The sequence below is a fragment of the Somniosus microcephalus genome, chromosome 30 (genome assembly GCF_052327205.1).
Source record: "Somniosus microcephalus isolate GS21.2 chromosome 30, FLI_Smic_1.0, whole genome shotgun sequence".
In the NCBI taxonomy this organism is placed as follows: domain Eukaryota; kingdom Metazoa; phylum Chordata; class Chondrichthyes; order Squaliformes; family Somniosidae; genus Somniosus; species Somniosus microcephalus.
Window position 1 is genome coordinate 33,214,041 of NC_141016.1, and position 23,258 is coordinate 33,237,298.

The 23,258-nt window shown below is 48.2% G+C and overlaps 1 long non-coding RNA gene and 1 pseudogene across 1 annotated transcript; both read right to left on the reverse strand.

Annotated features, from left to right (window-relative positions):
- LOC147098111 (scavenger receptor cysteine-rich domain-containing protein DMBT1-like) overlaps positions 1-23,258 on the reverse strand; it is a 184,461-nt pseudogene that overhangs the window by 152,058 nt on the left and 9,145 nt on the right.
- Positions 11,515-16,086, reverse strand: LOC147098112 (uncharacterized). Its single transcript, XR_015074278.1, has 3 exons — positions 14,478-16,086; positions 12,232-12,342; positions 11,515-11,738 (listed from the first exon to the last, which is right to left on the reverse strand). It is a non-coding gene; the product is annotated as an uncharacterized LOC147098112 (long non-coding RNA).

A 23,258-nucleotide genomic window follows, 5' to 3' on the forward strand; every position in this document is an offset into this window, starting at 1 on the left:
GCCGATATATTTGCTCTTCTATCTCCCTCTGACTGTTTGGGGGTCTGTACAGCACCCCCAACAGTGAGATTGCCGCTTTTTTATTCTTCAGTCTAACCCATATGGCCTCATTCGATGATCCTTCCAAGATATCCTCCCTCCTCAGTGCTGTAATTGTACCTTTAACCAATACTGAAAACCCTTCCTTATTATCCACCTCTCTATCTCGCCTGAAAAACGTTTAACCAGGAATGTTGAGCAGTCATTCCTGCCCTTCTTTCAGCCATGTCTCAGTTATGGCTGTAACATCATACTCCCACATGCCTTTAGTTCATCTGCCTTATTTCCCAGACTCCTTGCATTACAATATATAACATTTTCATTGCCAAACTGCATTGTTGTCTATTTTCTAACCTTTGCGTCCTCTGCCTTCCAAACACGCTTACTAATTTTCGGCCTTCCATTTCCAGCTTGCCTTCTCTCCCTTCTGGATCAACTCTCAGGTTCCCATACCCCTGCTAAGATAGAATAAATCCTCCCAAAAAGCACTAATAGACCCTGCCGCGAGGATATTGATCCCGGCTCTGTTGCGGTGCAAACCCTCCGGCTTGTAGGAGTCCCACCTCCTCCAGAAATGGTCCCAATGCCTCACGAATCTAAAGTCCTCCCTCCTGCACCATCTCTCCAGCCAAGCATTCTTCCGCTCTATCCTCCTTTTCCTGTACTCGCTAGCACGTGGCACCAGGAGAAATCTGCAGATTGCTAACTTTGAGGTCCTGCTTTATAATCTCCCGCCTAGCTCCCTAAAATCTGCCTGCGGGACCTCATTCGCTTTCTGCCTATGTCGTTGGTGCCAACATGGACAACGACCTTTGGCTGATCACCACCGCCCCCCCCCCCCGCCCTCAGAATGTCCTGCACCCTGTGTGGAAGTGTAAAGTTATCCAATTTGGCAGGAAAAATGGAAAAGCAGAATATTTCGTAAAATGTGAGAGACCAGTAAATGGTGATCTTTAGAGGGATTTGGGAGTCCTTTGACACAAATCACAGAAAGTTAACATGCAGGTCCTACAAGCAATTAGGAAGGCAAATGTTATGTAACCTTTATTGCAAGCAGGTTGCAATATAAGACTAAGGAACTCTTGCTGCAATTATATGGGGCTTTGGGGAGACCAAATCTGGTGTACTGTGCACAGTTTAGTTCTCCTTATCTAAGGAAGAATATACTTGCCTTAGAGAGGGTGCAATGCAGATTCACTAGATTGATTCCATTGATGAATGGGCTTTCCTATGAGGAGAGATTGAGCAGAATGGAGTTATATTCTCTGGAGATTAGAAGAATGAGAGGTGATCGAATTGAAACGTATCAAGTTCTTCGAGGGCTTGACAGGGTAGATGCTGATGGACTGTTTCCACTGGTTGTAGAGTCTAGAACTAGAGGCATAGTCTCAGGATAAGGGGTCGGCCATTTAGGACAGAGATGAGGAAGAATTTATTCACTCAGAGTGTTATGAATCTTCAGAATTATCTGCCCGAGAAGGCTGTGGATGCTCAGCCGTTGAATATATTCGATATAGAGATAGATACATTTTTGGACTCTAGGGAAATCAAGGGATATGGGGATCGGGCGGGAAAGTGGAGTTGGTGTCGATGATCAGCCATGATCTTATTGAATGGCGGAGCAGGCTCGAGAGCAGTATGGCCCAGTCCTACTCCAATTTCTTATGTTCTTACATAAACTCCTCTCTCACCTTTCCTGGGAATATCAGCAGTCGGTTGGTGAGATTAAACAAGCAATCATTCGTCGTCAACTTGGAGCGGTGCCAGGACCACCCGCGAGGCCCGAAACCGTGAATCCCAGACCCCCATCCGTCACAATGTGGGCGGGGCTCCCAGACCCCCATCTGTCACAATGTGGGCGGGGCTCCCAGACACCCCAACTGTCACAATGTGGGCGGGGCTCCCAGACCCCCATCCGTCACAATGTGGGCGGGGCTCCCAGACCCCCATCTGTCACAATGTGGGCGGGGCTCCCAGACCCCCATCTGTCACAATGTGGGCGGGGCTCCCAGACACCCCAACTGTCACAATGTGGGCGGGGCTCCCAGACCCCCATCCGTCACAATGTGGGCGGGGCTCCCAGACCCCCATCTGTCACAATGTGGGCGGGGCTCCCAGACACCCCAACTGTCACAATGTGGGCGGGGCTCCCAGACCCCCATCTGTCACAATGTGGGCGGGGCTCCCAGACCCCCATCCATCACAATGTGGGCGGGGCTCCCAGACACCCCAACTGTCACAATGTGGGCGGGGCTCCCAGCCCCCCATCTGTCACAATGTGGGCGGGGCTCCCAGACCCCCATCCGTCACAATGTGGGCGGGGCTCCCAGACACCCCAACTGTCACAATGTGGGCGGGGCTCCCAGACCCCCATCTGTCACAATGTGGGCGGGGCTCCCAGACCCCCCATCCGTCACAGTGTGGGCGGGGCTCCCAGACCCCATCTGTCACAATGTGGGCGGGGCCCCCAGACCCCCATCTGTCACAATGTGGGCGGGGCTCCCAGACCCCCATCTGTCACAATGTGGGCGGGGCTCCCAGACCCCCCATCCGTCACAGTGTGGGCGGGGCCCCCAGACCCCCATCTGTCACAATGTGGGCGGGATCCCAGGCCCCCATCCATCACAATGTGGGCGGGGCTCCCAGACCACCCATCCGTTACAATGTGGGCGGGGCTCTTAGAACCCCCATGTCACAATGTGGGCGGGGCTCTCAGTCCCCCATGTCACAATGTGGGCGGGGCTCCCAAACACCAGAGGGTGACAGAGGTGATGCTGTGATCTAATTGGTCAGACAGTGGGCAATGAGGGCCGTTGCCCGGGTTTCCCGGGCCGGGCCCGCTCCCGCGATCCTTATTCCACCCGGGGCTGTGAGGCGGTGGATTCCAGATCCGACCCCCAATTATCGCTCTGATCGGCCCCTCTGCTTTCCGTGGCTCCGCCTGCTGTTGCTGGTTGGGCTCCTCAAACCTGTCTATTTTAGGCTTGTTCCATCCCGGCGCTTGTCTCCGGCTGCTCCAGAGGCGAATCAGAGCCGCTTGTAAATGGGAAAAGCAGAGCGTTTGCCAGCGACATGATTCCTCCAGGCGCTGCCGCAGGGCAGGCTGAAGACCTCGAACTAATGGCTTTCTGTGAGACAAGTTACCGGCAGCCTGGAGCAGTTCAGGGACACACGTCCATCAGCAGCATAATCCATCACAACACTCAACCGGGACATCACTGGGACTCTGCCTAGTCCCAGGAACCAAGGCCACCCTGATTCCTCCGGCTGTAGAGACTGCTGTAACTTCCCAACAACTGCTGGGGAGTTTTCCTGCCCTCTTGACAATTAGCGTGAATAGAGCACCATATCCCACAGGGAGGCTGAGAGGAAGAAGCCGTATCAGGTCCTCCGGCTGTATTTGCAGCCTGATCCTCACATCTTCCACCTGCCTAACATGCTCAAAGATCGATCCCTTGTCAGGGTCGAACATCCCTCCATCCTTCGCTAATTCTTTTAAAACTTTCCCCGAGGTCGGGGAGCAGCATCCGCAGCAGCTGCTGGTGGCTCCACATTCTGCGCATCTGCATCTGGGTATTGCAGACCCGCCCGCAACAACCCCGATACCGGAGGCACCGGCCCCTGTCCTGATCTCTGCACTGCCTCATTAAGAAGCACATCACCGTCACTGTCAGATTCAGATCTCAAGCCCTGTCCCACCACATTACCCTCTGTAACTACCTCTGGGGGAAGCTACCAGGGGATACATAGATCCCGCCGCTAATCAGCCCTCGGATACATAGGCAGCGGATGCTGTCTCCGAGTTACAGCTCGCCACACTACCATCACTTCTGTCCTGAAACACCATTCTGAATGCACGATCTAGCTCTAACACATCATCGCTTAGCTGCGAATTCTCAAGCTGCACTCGTGCAATCACCTTCTCCAAACCTATTGTTTCATATTAACCTGAGGGGCCAGTGAGACAGTCAGCTTTTTAACCGACTGTCTCTCACTCTGCAAGCTTGATTTCTGTGCTAACTGAGCAGATTCCAGCTCCTCACACTGGATTTCACACTCCTGTAGCTGTTTAGAGAAAGCTTTACAGGCCATAAGTAAGCTTTGGACCATCAGGCCTTTTATCTTTATAATTTTGTTTTTTTATCTCAATCATCCTGAAAGCAAATTCTGACCCAATCGGATGGATCAGCTTGTAGGTCAGGGTCAAGGGTCACGTTGATGGATATACTTCTCCAAACATTCATCTAAATTAGATTTAGGTGTAGCCTTGCCTTTAAAATAATGTCAGTGCAACATGCAAGTACTAAAATTCGGAGCAAAGCCACGAAAATGTGACTGACAGTTAAAGCATTGAGCAGCAAAATCAGAATAAATGGGAGACACGGGGTTAGAATATAATGAAGGAATTCGATAGCTCCCCACACCCGTGAAATGCGAACCCAGCTTGTGACAAAACAAAACCAGGGCGAGTTCCCAAGCATATTCCAATCTGTTAACATAAAGAACCGGAAAATGTTCTTTAAACAGTTCAGCACAGTCACTGTTCCTAGAACCACAGCCGCCATTATCTCGGAGAAATATTTAGTTTTCAACATTTGGCAACAAATGACCACAAATTGATCAAAGGTGAAAGTGACTGTGAGCCAGACAGAACAGCCCGTGGCTGCATAAAGCAGGACCGTGTGGATATTACACACTGGAATGGACTCCACAAAACGAAACTCTTCCCAAAAAGCAATAGGAATCTGCCTCAATATCAGACTGATGATAACGACCAGTAGATCCGTGTTGCCATGGCCACCAGTTATCGAGTGACACATTTGGAGAGCCCGCACTTACCCTGAGACAGAATCACATTGTCATTAAGTTAACTTTAAGGAAGATACATTAACAGTGTAATTATACATCAGGCTGGGAGCAAACACAGAACTTTGATGGAGTTCGGGTTCAAATTTGCAGCCTGCCTTGATTTTAATGGAGGAGGCGGGATGGAGCCGGATTGCCTCGTGGGCGGGTTTCGGACCCGCTGCCGGTTTCAGCCGCTCCCGATGTCCCATTTTGATTTAATTGGTCCAATTAGTCCCGTGGTGCGCGCTGCCTGCTGCAATGACTGGGAGCGGGTCTGCGCTGATGACTGTTGGTCTGTACTGATGAGGTCATTGCTGCACTTGTTTATCAGGGCTCCATGTCGACTCAGCCTCTTATTTCTCGTTAGTGTTGCAGCTTGAAGGTGCTCAAAATTGATCAAAGGTGAAAGTGACTGCAAGCTCTTGTGCAGGGAGTAGGAGGGCACAGGGAGATCCTGTTCCCTAAGGGTGTAAGGACAAACCTAGTAATTACAGGCCGGTCAGGTTAACATCAGTGTTGGATAAAGTTTTAGAAACTATTATCAAGGGAAACATTGAAGAGGTTTAAGCTAATTAAGGAGAGCCAACACGGATTTTCAAAAGGCAGATCATGCTTGACTAATCTGATTGAACTTTTTGAAGAAGTAACAGGGAAGATCGAAGAAGGGAATGCAATGGATGTTGTCCACGTGGATTTTAGGAAGGCGTTTAACAAAGTACCACATAGAATACTGGTTAACAAAGTTGAGGCTCATGGACTAGTTGGATCAGTGGCAGCTTGGATAATGAATTGGCTTAAGGACAGAAAACAGCGAGTTGCGGTAAATGGCTATTTTTCAGATTGGAGGATGATAGACAGTGGTGTTCCCCAAGGGTCAGTGCTGGGCCCACTGTTTGTTTGAGTTTTATAAATGACGTGGATATTGGAATACAAAGTAGAATTTCTACATTTGCCCATGACACTAAATTTGGGGGTTTGGCAAACCGTGCGGATGATAGCAATCGATTTCAACTGAACATAGAAAGACTAGCAAAATGGGCAGACAATTGGCAGATGAAATTTAAAATAGAGAAGTGGTGACTTGATACATTTTGGCAGAAGGAACAGGGAGATGCAATATACACTTAATGGCAATGTTTTACAGTGTGTGCAGCGACAGAGGGACCTGGGAGTTAATGCGCATCAGTCCCTGAAGGTGGCAGAGCATATCGAGAGAGTGGTTAGCAAAGCATATGGGATCTTGGGTTTCATAAATAGAGGTACTGAGAACAAATGTAGAGACGTTATGCTGAATCTTTATAAAGCGCTGGTTATGGCACAACTTGAGTGTTGCGTCCAGCTCTGGTCACCACAATTTAGGAAGGATATGAAAGCCCTTGAGAAAGTGCAGAAGAGATTTACCAGAGTGGTTCCGGGGATGGGGATTCTTTGCTATAAGGACAGGTTGGAGAAGTTGGATTTATTTTCATTAGAGCAAAGGAGGTTGAGAGGTGATTTGATAGAGGTGTACAAGATTATGATGGGTTTGCATAGGCTAACGGGGGAAGGCTGTTTCCACTAGTTGATGGTACAATGAATTGGGGACACAGATTTAAGATTTTGGGCAAGAGATACGGGAGGATATGAGAAAAAATCATTTTACGCAGCGAGTGGTGAGGACCTGGAACTCGCTGCCGATGGAAGTGGTGGAAGCGGAGACACTCAATGTTTTCAAGGGGTGACTGGACAGGCACTTGAGGGAAATTAACTTGCAGGGCTTCGGGGATAGAGCGGGGGAATGTGACTGACTGGATTGCTCTGCAGTGAGCCGGCACAGATTAAATGGGCCGTATAGCCTCCTTCTTTGCAGCTATGACTCGATGACTCAATGATTCCCAAAGGCCAGAGGAAGCCTCCTCAGCAGAGAAAGGCTGCCTGGCTGGAGATTCCTGAGGAGGTTAATGCAAGGTCGCTATGTGCAGGCACCTGGCTGCACCAAAGTGAATAACCTCACATTTCCCTACATTATGCTCCATCTGCCACATTACTGCCCACTCACTTAGTCTATCTATATCCCATTGCAGACTGTTTCTCCTCACAGATTACTGTTCCACCTAGCTTTGCATCAGCAAACTTGGATACATTACACACGGTCCATTCATCTAGGACATTAATATAGATTGTAAATAAGTGAGACGCCAGCAATTATCCTTGTGGCACCCTACTAGTTACAGCCTTCCAAATTGAAAAAGATTTGTTTATCACTACTCTCTGTTTTTTGTTCGTTAACCAATCCTCTATCCATACTACTATATTACCCCCAACCCCATGAGTCCTAATCTTGTGTAATAACCTTTAATGCGGCACCTTATCGATTGCCTTTGGAAATCCAAATATACTACATCCACCGGTTCCCCTTTTTGTACCCTGCAGGTTACATCCTCAAAAAACACTAATAAATTTGTCAAGCACGATTTCCCTTTCATAAAACTATGTTGACTCTGCCTAATCAAGTTATGATTTTCTAAGTGCCATGATACCACTTTCTTAACAATGGATTCCGTCATTTTCCCGACGACTGATATCAGGCTAACTGGCCTGTATTTCCCTGTATTTTTTCTCTCCCTCTGGAGTCGAGGGCCCTGTCAACCTCTGTGGAGGGGAATCCTTAGGAAAGCAAAAAGGAAGGCATTTTTGAAGCACTGGTATGCAAGGTGGCATCATCGGATCAGATGTGATGCAGACGGAGAAACTGGGACTATGGAATAGAGACATTACACGATGCAAGTTGGGAGGAAGTATGATCAATGTAGCTGTGGGATTCGGTGGCCCTGCAGTAGACACTTTAAACAACCTAACCCAAGAAATGTAGGCAGTAAGTCAAGAACGGAAGGGAAGAGTCGGAGTAGGTCATGTGAAACGCTGGAATTTAAAGCGATATTGATGAAAGTTTCCAGTTCAGGGCAAGAGCAGGAAGCAGCACAGATATTAACCAACCGGGAAAACCATGTCAAGGATGTGACATGACTAGGTCTGAAGCAAAGAATATTCCACATATAGCGTTAAAAGACAGACATAGCTCGGACCCATGTGGGTTCACCAGTGACAAATTTATTTGGAGGAAGTGAGAAGCGTCAAAGGAAAAGCTGTTTAATGTGAGGCCGAGTTTGGCCAGGTGGAGAAGGGTGGTTGTGGATGGGGATTGGTTGGGCTGCCATGCATGGAAGAAGTGGAAATCTAGAGGCGCTGGACATCGTTGTAAGGGATGGATGTGTAGAAGGACTGAACGTCATGATGAGAGATGGAGATGTAAATGGACTGGACAACCTGGTGAGCGATGGACATGTAAGGAGCTGAATATCCTGGTGGGGTGAGGTTGTAGAAGGACTGGGGATCTATGTTCAAAAGGAGACGGCTATGGCCAAGAAACTGGAATGGTTAAAATGGTGGATGGCGTCGGAAGAGATTAGCCAAGGGGAGAACATTTACAGTTTTGATAGGAAGAAGTCAGTCCCGTGGGGCATTAACAGGTTGATATGATTGGTCTACCGGCAGGGTCCTGTCTGTGGATGTTTGAAAGGAGGCAGCAGGGGCTGTGCCAGGTTAGTGGACTATGAGTTTGGAGGCCGTGCGGTGAAGATCTCCAGAGGAGATGAGGTCAGTGACAGTCTGGGAAAGGATGGCTTGATGTTCGGTGGTGGGGTAACGGTGCGCGGGAGGGACGAGGAGGTGTCAGAGTTTGGGCCGTATTTTTCGACACCTACGGGTGTGTACGAGATGTGTACGTGACCGTAGGGGCCGCGCTAGTTCCGGGTTTAGGCAACGAATCTTCTTGACAGATCCTCCGTATCCCAGGGAGATGGGCCTCTGCCGGTGGAGATTTCCGCTAATTGCCCAACTTACGCCCGCTGAACGCCTGTGAAGTTCTTATGCCTGATAAATGCAGGTGTAAGGCCTGCTATTACCCGCATCAGAGTTTAAAAAATAGCAAAATAAAATGTTATCACTCATTTATATATTAACAACCCTGTCCAATAAGGTACGTTGATTGTCGCCCCATTAATACATATATTTTCAAAAAATTAAAGTTTCGTTTAAAATAATTAATTAAATGGAATTTTAATTAATTTTAAATATGATATTTATTTATTTTATGTGTTCGTGTATTTTTAAAGTGATCCCCATTCATATTTATGGGAGCTCCGGACGCACCAAACTCCCAGAAGTATGAATGGGGATTCCCTTCTTTTATTGGTTGAGCTGGCCCATGTGACCCCAGGGCTGCTTGTGAGCCGCATGCGCACCTGAGATCCCTGGGCCTCTGCCCGCGCGGACCCGGAGAAGCCCAGGATCGCGAGACTCCAAACCTCCCGGGCCACCAGGGAAATGCGGAGATTTTTGACAGGTCGGAGGCTTCCACCCGCGGGAAGCCTCCGATCGCAAATTGTGGGCCTTTGTGTTTAGAGTCCACAAGGTAGCGCTATTTTCAACACACAACAACAGCGACTCCCTTATCGGCAGAATTAATGATAATGTCAGGTTTGTACCTGAGAGAATGGAATGCTGCAAGTTCACAGGGACATCGATCAGAGTGAGGGAAGCGAGGATTCACTGAATCACTCCTGCCCTCCATCCTATCACAGACCTTCAGCCTTTTGATCTTTTCATGCCCCCTTTTCCCTGGCTCTTTATTTACTAAAAGCGGTTAATCTCTAGCATTTTAAATTTCTGAAGATATCACTGACATGAAACGTTAACTGTTTCTCTTTCCACAGATGCTGCCTGACCTGCTGAGTGGTTCCAGCATTTTCTGTTTTTATTTATAATAATGTTCGCCCTCTGCTGGTGGATACTTGCCATTGCAGTGGTCATACAGATGGAATAAGCATCGCCACCTGCTGGCGGAAACTGCACGGTACAATCGTTTTGCTGATTGAGTGACCATTGCTCACTGCGGCTGAATAACTGAAGTATTTAGCTTTTAGAATTAAAGTCCAATAACAGTGGCCGTGGAACTCTGATCAGATTCTCCTGGTTTCCCGCCATACGCCGAATTCCCAGGGGCAGGTGTCGTGCAGTAAAACATTCGGCTGTATCTAGGGATTGGTGTGTGTTTAGTAATGGGACAAAATAAAAACATGAACATCGACATAGGCACAAATTTCAACCATAACATTTAATAAAATCATTTTTTATTTTTAAACGCTACGTACATCACTTGACCCCTTGCGTGTTCTGAACCATTTTAAACAGAGGATGAAAAATTGAAGCGGTTACAAAATGAAGTTCATATAAACCCTTCAACAATAAACATAGGTTCTTAATCTCTGTTACAGAGTTGATTAATCCACGCAAAGCAATGGCTTACAGTATTAATATAGACAGAAATTAACCGAATACATTCTTTGTTTTATAATTTTTATTAAGCAGAACGCAGCCAAAATATAGAGAAAAGCTAAATCTATTTATTTCAAAACAAATTAACATGGCGATTGATAAAATAAAGTGATGTTTATATCGTGACGAAACGCACATTCAACAAATTAACATGGCGATTGATAAAATAAAGTGATGTTTATATCGTGACGAAACGCACATTCAGCATGTTCACACTGTTGGAAAAGTTAATGGACATTCTCTCAGATTTCACACACAATATTTCCCGCTTGTCTGTGACACGCCCCGGGACATCGCATCCGGGATTTTCCGCTGACTTTTACCTGAAAGGAAAAAACAAACACCTTGAGAGAGAGAGAGAGAGGATTAAACATTTCACCAACACACCATACAATCCAATGGACTCGTTTTCACTACTCACAATATTCTCCCTGATATTTCACTTCAATTAGTCTTTTCTTCAAATAATAAATAAACAACATCTTCTCTCTGACAGTTTCAGTATCATTTGCAGTTAAACACACTCCCCACAATCACAGATTTACATTAATTACAGCCAGTATAATGGGGTATTTATTCCCACAGTAAATACACAGCATGTTCTCTCTGCTAGTTTCAGTGTCACTACCGGTTGAACACACTGCCCATTGTCACACAGTAGAATCCACCCGGGACTGGACATTCCCCAGCACTGGGGCACAAACAGTGCAGCAGATAATAAAACATTGCTCTTACCGGCTTGACGTAGATGTAACATTTTGAGCCACAGACTCACTGCCCATCGGTGGCGGAATGTCCGGGGTTGTGAACGTGTCACAGTGAACATGGTCATTGTTACCAGGAGTGGAAGGAACCGGTAAACCGGGATCAGTGCGGGTCTGAGAGCTGTACACTGTGGGACAGACAGATTATGGGTTAATGATGGCGGTAAAACCCGCATCAGTGTGGGTCACATATATCTGTCAATTTGGTGAAGGGGCTGGGCTTTGTTGGTCTGTGAGTGGAAGAGAATTGTTTTCTACCCACACCCCCGTGCTGGGTTTTACCGCTGGGTGACAGCAGACGAGGTGCATCTAATATCCGAGAATCGGGCGGTTCAGTTTGAGCACTGGAATGATTCCTGGTGCGAGTATTAACAAGGAAGATAATCCAAACTGAACAGCATCAGGATCTCTTTTCTAGAACATCTCTTTTCTAGAACACTTCATTTCCTGTAATCACAGCATGGAGTTAAATCAACCATCGCTCTGTGTCACCGCCGATTGAAAGGGAATTTAAAACAGCGCCAGTCCATTCCTACACAGAGGGCTGGTGACTGCGGGAATGTCAGAGATGTAACTCACCGAGAGTGGAGAGATCACCGCCGGCACTTCTGAGTGTGAGGAGATCATCAGGACCACCGTCCAGCAGAAAGTGACCGCCCTGAGTGTCAGTGACTCCAGTCTCAACATCGTCATAATCGCCCGGAACCGGACCTGGGAGGAAACAGAGATTTCCACTGAAACCAAATGCCAGCACTGAGTGCTCAGAATGATATTATTATAAATCAATCTACCCGGGCCTTGCAGGGCGGGAGAGCGGACCAATGTGGTCTTCGGGTGAAGTGGGGTTATCTGGGGGAATGATTGGACCGTGTCGTGTCGAGGTAGTTTAGTCTCCGTTTTAAAGTCATACATTTCCCACTGAATCACCCACCCAACCTGCACACACATTTCACATTTCTCGGCCCATAGAGCCGTGTGAGGAAACACAATGAACTGAAAGTTTCCTTCCATTATACCATTGGGGAAATTCGAAATGATTTTGTTTCAAATCCAAACTATTTCCACAATATTTTGTAAATAAGATCACCGTCCAGTACTACGGATCCTTGGCAGTGTTATTTTTCGGCGAGTAAGCTCTGATGTCTTTTAGGTAATAAAGTGTGTGAAGTCCAACAAAGATTGTAGGGAGTGAAAATATACCCACCCTGAATACTGGAGGAGTTCCCTTCAGGATTTTCTGATCCCGGATCAGTGTCACCCAAAATGTCACTAGTGTAATATTCAATCTGATTGAGGGCGTCAATGGAACCCAAAACTGTCAAACACAAAAAATGGATGGTTATTGGAGAGATTTTTAGCACATCGGAGCAGACAACATAATACCTTCATCGTCCCTGTGACAATATCCTGGATTTTGGTAACTGACACCATTGTGGGAGATCATTCACTACAAGGACTGCAGTGGTTCAGGAGAAGGCCCACCACTACCTTATCAGGGTAACTAGAGATGGACCATAATAGCCGGCCCTCCCAAACACAATAACCTACAGTCCATTAGTACAGGTAATACCTAGGTATCAGAGCAGAGAAAATAGTGTGTAACATAGTCGGTTAGTACAGAGAGAGTGAGCGGGGTTTCCTGATCATGATCGACCTTGGACACGACAGTGGCACACACAGCCCACTCAACAATGCAAAGTCCATCTCATTAATATTTGGGGACTTGTGCCAAAATTGTCCCATAGCTGCACAGACTAGCAAGCAACAGCCTGACAAAGTCATACTCAAAGAATCATACCTTAAAGCCATTAGGTAACTCCTCCAACACAAACCGTAGGTTTGTTCTGTCCCACCAGGTGGACAGACCCACCATAAGTGTCGGTATAGTGCTATACATTCGGGAGGAAGTGGCAATGGGATTGCTGAACATTGACTCCAGAACCATGAAGTCTTATGGCTTCAGGTCGAGCATGAGCAAGGAAACCTGCTGATGATTACCAACTACAACCCTCCCTCAGCTGCTGAATCAGTGCTCCTCCATGTTGAACACCACTTGGAAGAAGGACTGAGGGCAGCAAGGGTACAGGATTTACAGAATCAACAGTTCAGATCAAAGCTCTGCAGTCCAGCCACATCCAGTAGTAAATGGTGGTGGATAATTAAACAACTAACGGGAGTAACAGGCTTCATCAGTATCCCCATCCCCCATGATGGCGGAGCCCAGCACGCGAGTTCAAAAGACAAGGCTGAAGCGTTTGCAACCATCTTCAGCCAGAAGTGCCGAGTGGATGATCCATATCGGCCTCCTCCTAGGTCCCCCACCATCACAGAAGCCAGTCTTCAGTCAATTCGATTCACTCCACGTGATATGAGGAAACGGTTGAGTACACTGGATACAGCAATGGCCATGGGCTCTAACAACATGTCGGCTCATGACCTGTGCTCCAGAACTAGCCGCGCCTGAAGCCAAGCTGTCCCAGTACAGCTACAACACTGGCATTTACCCGACAATGTGGAATACTGCCCAGGTTTGACAATTCCCAAAAAGCAGGACAAATCCAATCCGGCCAATTACCGGTCCATCAGTCTACTCTCAATCATCAGCAAAGTAATGGAAGGTGTCACCATTGACCAGTCACATAAATACTATAGCTACAAGAGCAGATCAGAGGCCAGGTATTCTGCGGCGAGTGTCTCATTTCCTGACTGCCCAAAGCCTTTCCACCATCTACAGGGCACAAGTCAGGAGTGTGATGGAATACTCTCCACTTGCCTGGATGAGTGCAGCTCTTGCAACACTCAAGAAGCTCGACACCATCGAGGACAATTCAGCCCGCTTGATTGGCACCCCATCCAGCACCTTATAGATTATCTCCCTCCACCACCAGCGCCCCGTGGCTCCAGTGTGTACCATCTACAAGATGCACTGCAGCAACTCGCCAAGGCTTCTTAAGCAGCACCTCCCAAACCCGCGACCTCTAAGACCTAGAAGGACAAGGCCAGCAGGCACCAGGGAACACCATCGCCTGCAAGTTCCCCTCCAAGTTGCACACCATTCTGACATGGAAATATATCGACATTACTTCATTGTCCTTGGGCCAAAATCCTGTAACTCACTCTGTAACAGCACAGGGACTCCAGCGGTTCAAGAAGCTGTCTCACCTCCACCTTCTCAAGGGCAATTAGGGATGGGCAATAAATGCTGGCCTTGCCAGCGAATCCAGGAACGAAAAAATATTCCATTATACCATTGGGGGAAATTAACATGATTTTGTTTCAAATCCAAATTATTTCTACAATATTTTGTAACTAAAATCACTGTCCGGTACTACGGGTCCCTGGCAGTGTCATTCATCGGCAAGTAAGCTCTGTTATCTTTAGTTGTTGGTTTTAGGTAGTAGAAAGCGTGAAGTGCAATAAAGAGATTGTTGGAAGTAAAAATGTACCCACCTTGAATACTGGAGGAGTTCCCTTCAGGATTTTCTGATCCGGGGTCAGTGTCACCCAAAATGTCACTGGTGTAATATTCAATCTGATTGAGGGAGTCAATGGAACCAGAAACTGTCAAACACAAATAATGGATGGTTATTGGAGAGATTGTTCAGGATATCGGAGCAGACAACATAATGAGCCGGATTTTCCGGGGCCTATGACCGCATACACACAGTGTACATGGTCATAAGTGTCCCACAAGTTTCGTGTTTCCACATGTGATTCACATGCACAAAAACCCAGAACTTGCAATCTGTTGAGATTCTGTTTGACAGATCGTGCTCATCCGCAGGAAATGGACATTCGCTGGCGCAGGGTTTGGCTATTTGCCCAACTACCGCCCAGCGAATGCCCACACAACACTTACACCTGGTACAAGCAGGAGTAAGGCCTTCTTGTACCAGTGTAAGCATTTAAATACATAGTAAAATACAGGTATTTAAATTATTTAAACATACATAAACCTTTTAAATTAGTTTACGATATTTTTTGCCCCTTGAAAAATGTTTAAATTTATATTTCAAAAAATTAAATTTTCCTTTTAATGTTTAATTACATTTTATTTGAATTAATTTTGACTATGTGATGATTTATTTTTATTTCAGTTTTGTTAAAATGTATTTTTTAGGGGATTCCTATTATGCTTATGTGGATTCCGTAGTTAAATATTTGTTCTTCAATCAAGATAACAAGAACAGATTATCTGGTCATTATCACATTGCTGTTTGTGGGAGCTTGCTGTGCGTAACTTGGCTGCCCCATTTCCCACATTGCAACAGTGACTACACTCCAAAAGTACTTAATTGGCTGTAAAGTGCTTTCAGACGTCCAGTGGTCGTGAAAGGCGCCATATAAATGCATGTCTTTCTTTAAATTGAATCCCCATAAGGATAATGAGAATCACCCTTTGTGCTTTGTTGGGCTGGCCCACCTTATCCCAGGGGCGCTTGCGCACCGCATGTGCTCCTGGGCCTTTACACAGGCATATGCCTGGAGGCCCAGGAGCACAAGTGTCCGAAGGTCCAGAGGCACCAGGTAGGTGCGGAGTTTAATTGTGGTTCAGAGGCAATCGCCTGCGGGAAGCCTCCGACCGCAATTTCCAGCCCAATAGCTTCATCGTCCCTGTGACAATGTGATGGAATTTGGTAACTGACACCATTGTGGTAATCATTCACCACAAGGACTGCAGCGGTTCAAGAGGAACGCCCATCACCACCTTATCAGGGCAAATAAGGATGGACCATAAATGAAGGCCCTCGCAGCGGTGAGACACAATGGCCCAGTAATTCGGATGGAAGTGCCGGTTTCTTGCATGCACAGCGCATGCGCGGGAAATCGGCACTTCTATCCCCTGAAAGGAGGGGTTAGGAGGTGAAATGCGTGCGACGTATGAGGCAGCGCGTGCGCATTGAACTTCCGGTTTTTTGACAGGTTTGCCCGTGCGTGAAGGCCTCCACTTTTTACACATTAAAAAAGCAGACGTAAGGACATCAGTTTAAAAGGTAAGTGGTCAATTAATTAAAATTAGAACATTTTTTCCACAGGTTTATTATTTTTAAATACTGTACAGTAAGGTAAGTGTATTTTTAGCTCCGATTTTTTATAAAATTATTTTTTTCAAAAAATTAAATTTTTGATTAAAATTGTTATATAATGTTATTTCTAGTTGATTTAAATAGTGTGATTTAAAAAAAAATATTTTAAGGTTATGTACTGTTTTGGGCGCCCGGAGTTTTCATGAGCTTGACAGGTCTTATGTCGAACTCATGAATGGACTTTTGCATCCTCCGATTGGTTGCCCAGTGCTCACGTGATCCCAGCCGACGCATCGAACTAACTACGCCACTGGATCACGCAAGCACAGCGCGCCGGGAGCTGGGGCAGGCCACAGACCAGAAATACACGCAGGCCCAGGCCTCTACTTTCGGCGCGCTATGTAAGTGTAGGTCGGGGGCATGCACCCGCGGGAAGCCCCCGATCCGAATTTCTGGGCCAATAATATATAGTACAGCCCATTAGTACAGGTAATAGGTATCAGAGCAGAGATAATAGCCTATAACATAGTTGTTTAGTACAGAGAGAGAGGGAGCGGGGTTTCCTGATCATGATCCCTCCACAACCCTGCCGTCTCTTTCATTTTCAGAGACTCAAACCGCCGGTGGTGACGGCACAAATTGGACCCCCACCCCACACATGGGTCAGAAAATAGTGCAAGGAGGACAATATCCGATTCGTTCACCCATCTGTTTTTTAATCAAATGATTTATGTTAACGGTTAACTCCCTCCCTAAATATAGCCCAAGACAAATGATTCATCGATTTGATAAGCGTATTGCTCTGATACCCTGAAGCACAATGTGTAAATTAATGTTATATATCAGAATACAACCTGTTAGAATAAGTCGTATAGAAACAACCAATCAGAGGTTAGGATTTCCTGCGAGGCACATGTTCCAGATACAGGAATCCAGTCACCGAGAGAAATGGAATCTGGGACAATGTGGCTGTCGCCTCATAAGATCAGCGAGTTTTTATGGGATTGATTAAAGGGAATAAAATGAAATGTTAGTGACAGAGACTCCAAGGTCAGCTAACACAGGAAATGATGGCCTGGATTTTCCGCGGCCTATGATGGTGTACACACACCATCGTAAGTTTCCCGCAAGTTCCGGGGTTCCGCCTGTGATGCCCGACAGCCCAGAACTTGCAATCTGTCCAGATTCTGTTTAACAGATCGTTCGAATCCGCAGGAAATTGACATTCACTGCTGCAGAGTTGGACTATTTGCCGAACTACTGCCCAGCGAATGCTCACAAAACCCTTAAACCTGGTAAAAGCAGGGGTAAGGCCTTCTTTTACCTGTGTGCATGTTATTTAAATCTTTAACGTTAGTTTAGGTTATATTTGGACCCTTTAAAATTTTTATATTTATTCTACAAAAAATGATTTTAAATGTTTAATTAAATTGAGTTTTAACTAATTTGGAACCTGTGGTTATTTATTTTTATTTAAGTGCTGTAAATGCTCTTTCAATTTGCGGTCGGGGGCTTCCCGCGGGCGAATGCCTCCAAAACGATAGAATAGTGCGAACCGACCTGATGGTCTCGGAGGTTTGGACATTTGCGCTCCTGGGCCTCTCCGCCAACACCTGCGTAAAGGCCCACGTGTCTCAGGTGCACGTGGTTTGTGAGCGCCTCTGGGATCATGTGAGCCGTCCCAAACAATCAGAAAGGCGGATCACCATTCTGCTTATGGGGCTTTAGGTACAGAATCACCATCAACATGAAAAGGAATCCCCTAAAATGTCAATTACACACCAGTTAAATAAAAACAAATCATTACACGTTCAAAATTAATTAAAATACAATTTCATTAAATATTTAAAACAGAAGTTTAATTTTTTGAAAAATAAATGTAAACGTTTTACAGGTGTTAAAAATAACCTAAACAAAATTTAATTTTTTTTACCTATAAATAATTTAAAAATATATATTTTAATATTTATTTAAACTCTTACACTGTTAAGAGACGACCTTACCCCTGCTTTTACCAGGGGTAAGAGTTTCACGGGCATTCGCTGGGCAGTAGTTGGGTAAATAGCCCAGCTCTCCGCCAGGGAATGTCCATTTCCGGGGATGTGGTGGATGTCGAGCTGAAACTTGACAGAGCGCAAGTTCCGAGTTTTCGCGCATGCGCATCGAACGTGGAAACCCGGAACTCGGGGGTGAGTTACAGCTGGGTACACACCACGTACTCGGCCAACGGCCCCGGGAAATCTGGGCCATTCTGGTTACGGGGATTCCGTACTGAAATGGATTCCCCAAAAACAAAATAGGAATTCCCCTTTGTGATTGGTTGGACTGGCCCACGTGAACCGCTTGCGCGTCTGGGATACAGGGCTTTTACACAGGTGGACGCCTGCAGGCCCAAGAGCAGAACAGACCAAAGGTCTGGAGGCAACAGGTAGCTGCGTACTTTGCTTGCGGTCCAGAGTCGTTCGTCTATGGCAAGCCTTCGATCGCAAATTCGAGGCCAATATTATAAAGGAAGGAATGAAGATGATTTCAATCATACGAACATACAAATTAGGAGCAGGAGTAGGCCACTCGGCCCCTCGAGCCTGCTCCGCCAATCAATAAGATCATGGCTGATCTGATTACTCCACATTCCCGCCTACCCCCAATAACCTTTCACCCCTTTGCTTATCAAGAATCTATCTACCTCTGTGTGGTAAACCACTGTTTGTATTCCACTGTGTACATGCCTGGACATGCCTCGGCTGACTCCTCCCACAAGTCCTAGTATAAGGGTGACTGCTCCCCAGCCCTTTGTATTTCTGGACCGGTCGACCACTCGAGGCAGACCTTCATTCTTTTGTTAATAAAAGCCTTTAGTTACTCTCTTAACTCTCAGTCTTTTATGAGTAATTGATAGCGCATCAATTTTATTAACAGAATTTTTATAATGGAGAAGATCCTCACACCAGCATGCCTGGACTTAGATCATCGGGAGGCGGACTCATCCACCAAGTTTACTCACTGGCTTAGGTGTTTTGAAAAATTCCTGACCGCCTCCGCAGCAATCAAATCGGATGAGGACAAACTAGATGCCCTGACCTCCAAAGTGAACCACCGAGTGTACTCGGTCATCCAAGACGCGACCTCGTACGTGGAAGCTATCAAGCTCCTCAAGGACCAGTACACGTGCCCAGTGAACGAAGTGTACGCCAGGCACCTTCTGGGGAGTCGTAAACAACAACCTGGGGAATCGACCGTGGAATACCTTCAGGCACTGTCTGTGCTTGGCCGGGCCTGTGGTTGTAAGGATGTAAAGGCCGCCGTGTACACAGAGGAACTTATCTGGGACACTTTTGTAGCGGACCACAGATCCAATTACACCCGACAGCGACTGTTGGAGCAGAGTGACCTCGACCTCAACAAGGCCTCTGAACTCGCACTATCATTGGATGCAGCCTACCGGGGCATGAATGCCTACTCCTCTGCACCGTGGATGCCGCGGGGAATGGCAGCCTGGGACACGGTAGGAACGCCTCATAGCACCGTGCCACCCCAGCCACACCCCAGCAGCGGCCCAACTACCGCAGCAGTGTCCCAAGGCCAGACAGCAGTGCCCCAAGGCCAGAAATGCTACTTCTGTGGCCAGGCAAAACACCCCAGAGCGCGCTGCCCGGCGAAAAACGCGATCTGCTCGGGCTGCGGGAAGAAGGGACACTATGCTAGCGTTTGCAGGGCCAAAGCCACCCCGAACCCCAGCAGCGCCGCGTGTGGGCCATGCGGGCCGCCATCTTGGGCCTCCCCGGCCATGTGCGAACCACCGGTACAGCAGCCATTTTGGACGCCTCCAGCCACATGGGGATCATGGACGCTGCCATCTTGGACGACAGCCGGAACGCAGCAGGCCCCCAACACCGCCTCATCTGATACCCGCAGCGACACACCGACCCCTACGCTGGCATCCGTTACACTGGACCAAGCGAGACCGCACCAGCTGGCCAGTTCCACAATGGACATTAAGGTAAATGGTCACGATACAATCTGCCTTTTTGACTCTGGGAGCACAGAGAGCTTCATCCACCCCGACACGGTGTGGCATTGCTCTCTCCCAGTCCTGCCTGCACACCAGCGGATTTCTATGGCCTCCGAGTCCCAGTCGGCGGACATCGGCGGCTACTGCGTGGTGACACTCGTAGTAGACGGGACCGTGTACGATCATTTTAAACTTCTGGTCCTGCCCGACCTCTGCGCTGCCGTCCTGCTGGGGTTAGATTTTCAGTGCCACCTTAAAAGTGTTACGATGGCGTACGGTGGACCCCTACGCCCACTCACAGTCCGCAGCCAGCAGCTTCCAAATTGCCCGCCGCGCACCAGGTGCAACCTCTCCACACTCAGAGTCACCCCCCCCCCCCACTGTTTGCTAACCTCACCCCCGACTGTAAGCCCATCGCCACAAAGAGCAGGCGATACAGTGCCGGGGACAGGGTTTTCATTAAAACCGAAGTGGAGTGGCTCCTGAAGGAAGGGATTATTGAGGGCAGCACCAGCCCCTGGCGAGCCCAGGTTGTGGTCGTTAACACCGGCGAGAAGCAGCGCCTGGTCATCGACTACAGCCAGACAATAAATCGCTACACCCTGCTAGACGCCTACCCACTCCCCCGCATAGCTGATATGGTCAACCAGATCGCGCAGTACCGCGTCTTCTCGACCATTGACCTGAAATCAGTGTACCACCAGCTCCCTATCTGCCCTGAGGACCGCCAGTATACTGCCTTTGAGGCAAACGGCCGCCTCTATCACTTCCTTAGGGATCCCTTTGGCGTCACCAACGGGGTCTCCGTCTTCCAAAGGGAGATGGACCGGATGGTAGATCAAAATGCGTTGCAGTCCACTTTCCCATATCTGGACAATGTGACCATCTGGGGCCGTGACTTGCAGGACCATGATGCAAACCTCGAAAAATTCCTCCGCAACGCCCAACTCCTGAACCTGACATATAACAAGGAGAAGTGCATATTCCGCACAAACCGCCTCGCCATCCTTGGCTGTGTTGTGGAACACGGAGTCATCGGCCCTGACCCCGACCGGATGCATCCCCTTATGGAACTCCCACTGCCCCACTGCCTCAAGGCCCTGAAGAGGTGCCTAGGGTTTTTCTCCTATTGCGCCCAGTGGGTCCCCTACTATGCGGACAAGGCCCGTCCGCTGATCAAGTCCACCTCTTTTCCCTTGATGGCAGAGGCCCGCTTAGCCTTCCACCGTATCAAGGAGGACATTGCCAAAGCCACCATGCACGCAGTGGACGAATCCATCCCCTTCCAGGTGGAAAGCGACGCGTCCGACTTTGCCCTGGCCACTACCCTCAATCAGGCGGGGAGACCCGTGGCCTTCTTTTCACGAACCCTCCAAGGCCCGGAGACCAGACACTCCGCTGTTGAGAAGGAGGCCCAGGCGATTGTGGAGGCTGTGCGTCATTGGAGGCACTACCTGGCTGGAAAACGATTTACCCTGCTCACTGACCAGCGTTCAGTTGCTTTCATGTTTAACAACAAGCAGAGGGGCAAAATCAAAAATGACAAGATCTTGAGGTGGAGAATCGAACTTTCCACCTACAATTACGAGATCTTGTACCGGCCCGGGAAGCTCAATGAACCCCCGGATGCGCTATCGTGTGGCACCTGCACCAGCGCGCAGATCGATAGACTGCGGGCCCTCCACAATGACCTCTGCCACCTGGGGGTCACCAGGTTCTTCCACTTCATCAAGGCCCGCAACCTGCCTTACTCTATTGAGGAGGTCAGGACCATGACAAGGAACTGCCAAGTCTGCGCTGAGTGGAAACCGCACTTTTATAGACCAGACAGGGCCCACCTGATAAAAGCCACTCGCCCCTTCGAGCGCCTGAGCGTTGATTTTAAAGGGCCTCTCCCCTCCTCCGACCGCAATGTGTACTTCCTCAATATTATTGATGAGTACTCCCGTTTCCCGTTCGCCATCCCCTGCCCGGACATGACCAGTGCCACGGTCATTAAATGTCTGAATGACCTCTTCACCCTGTTCGGTTTCCCCAGCTATATCCATAGCGACCGGGGCTCATCGTTTATGAGCGATGAACTCCGTCAGTACCTGCTAACTAGGGGTATTGTCACAAGCAGGACCACCAGTTACAACCCCCGGGGGAACGGACAGGTGGAAAGAGAAAATGCAACAGTTTGGAAGGCCGCCCTGCTAGCCTTAAAGTCTAGGGGCCTTCCAACCTCCCGCTGGCAGGATGTGCTCCCCGATGCGCTCCACTCTATTCGGTCACTGCTCTGCACTGCCACTAACGCCACCCCCCATGAGAAAATGTTTGTCTTCCCAAGGAAGTCCACATCGGGGACATCGCTACCGCCATGGCTGACGTCCCCAGGGCCGGTCCTACTGAGCAGATACGTGAGGACCCATAAAACGGACCCCCTGGTCGAGAGGGTCGACCTCCTCCACGCCAACCCCCAGTATGCTTACATTGCATACCCGGACGGGCGGGAGGACACAGTCTCCATAAGAGACCTTGCACCCTCGGGGGCCGCAGTAACCCACTACTCACTACCACCCCCCCCCCACGATCCGATATCCAGCCCCAGCAGACGGCAGGCCTGGGCCCCGCGACCCGCTCGACATCTACGAGGATGAAATGCCTGTGCCACAGCCTACGCAGGACTCGACGCCGGAAGCTCCACTACCCCTGCCGTCGCCACGCCGATCACAGTGGCAGACAAGACCTCTGGAGAGACTCCAATACACTAACGTTTAATACACTTCACCCCGCCGGACTCAATTTTAAACAAGGGGTGAATGTGGTAAACCACTGTTTGTATTCCACTGTGTACATGCCTGGACATGCCTCGGCTGACTCCTCCCACAAGTCCTAGTATAAAGGTGACTGCTCCCCAGCCCTTTGTATTTCTGGACCGGTCGACCACTCGAGGCAGACCTTCATTCTTTTGTTAATAAAAGCCTTTAGTTACTCTCTTAACTCTCAGTCTTTTATGAGTAATTGATAGCGCATCACTCTGTCTTAAAAATTTTCAAAAACTCAGCTTCCACTGCCCTTGAGGAAGAGAGTTCCAAAGACTCGCGACCCTCTGTGAGAAACAAAATTCTCCTCATCTCTGTTTTAAACAGTGACCCCTAGTTCTAGATTCCCCCACAAGAGGAAACACCCTCTCCACGTCCACCCTGTCCA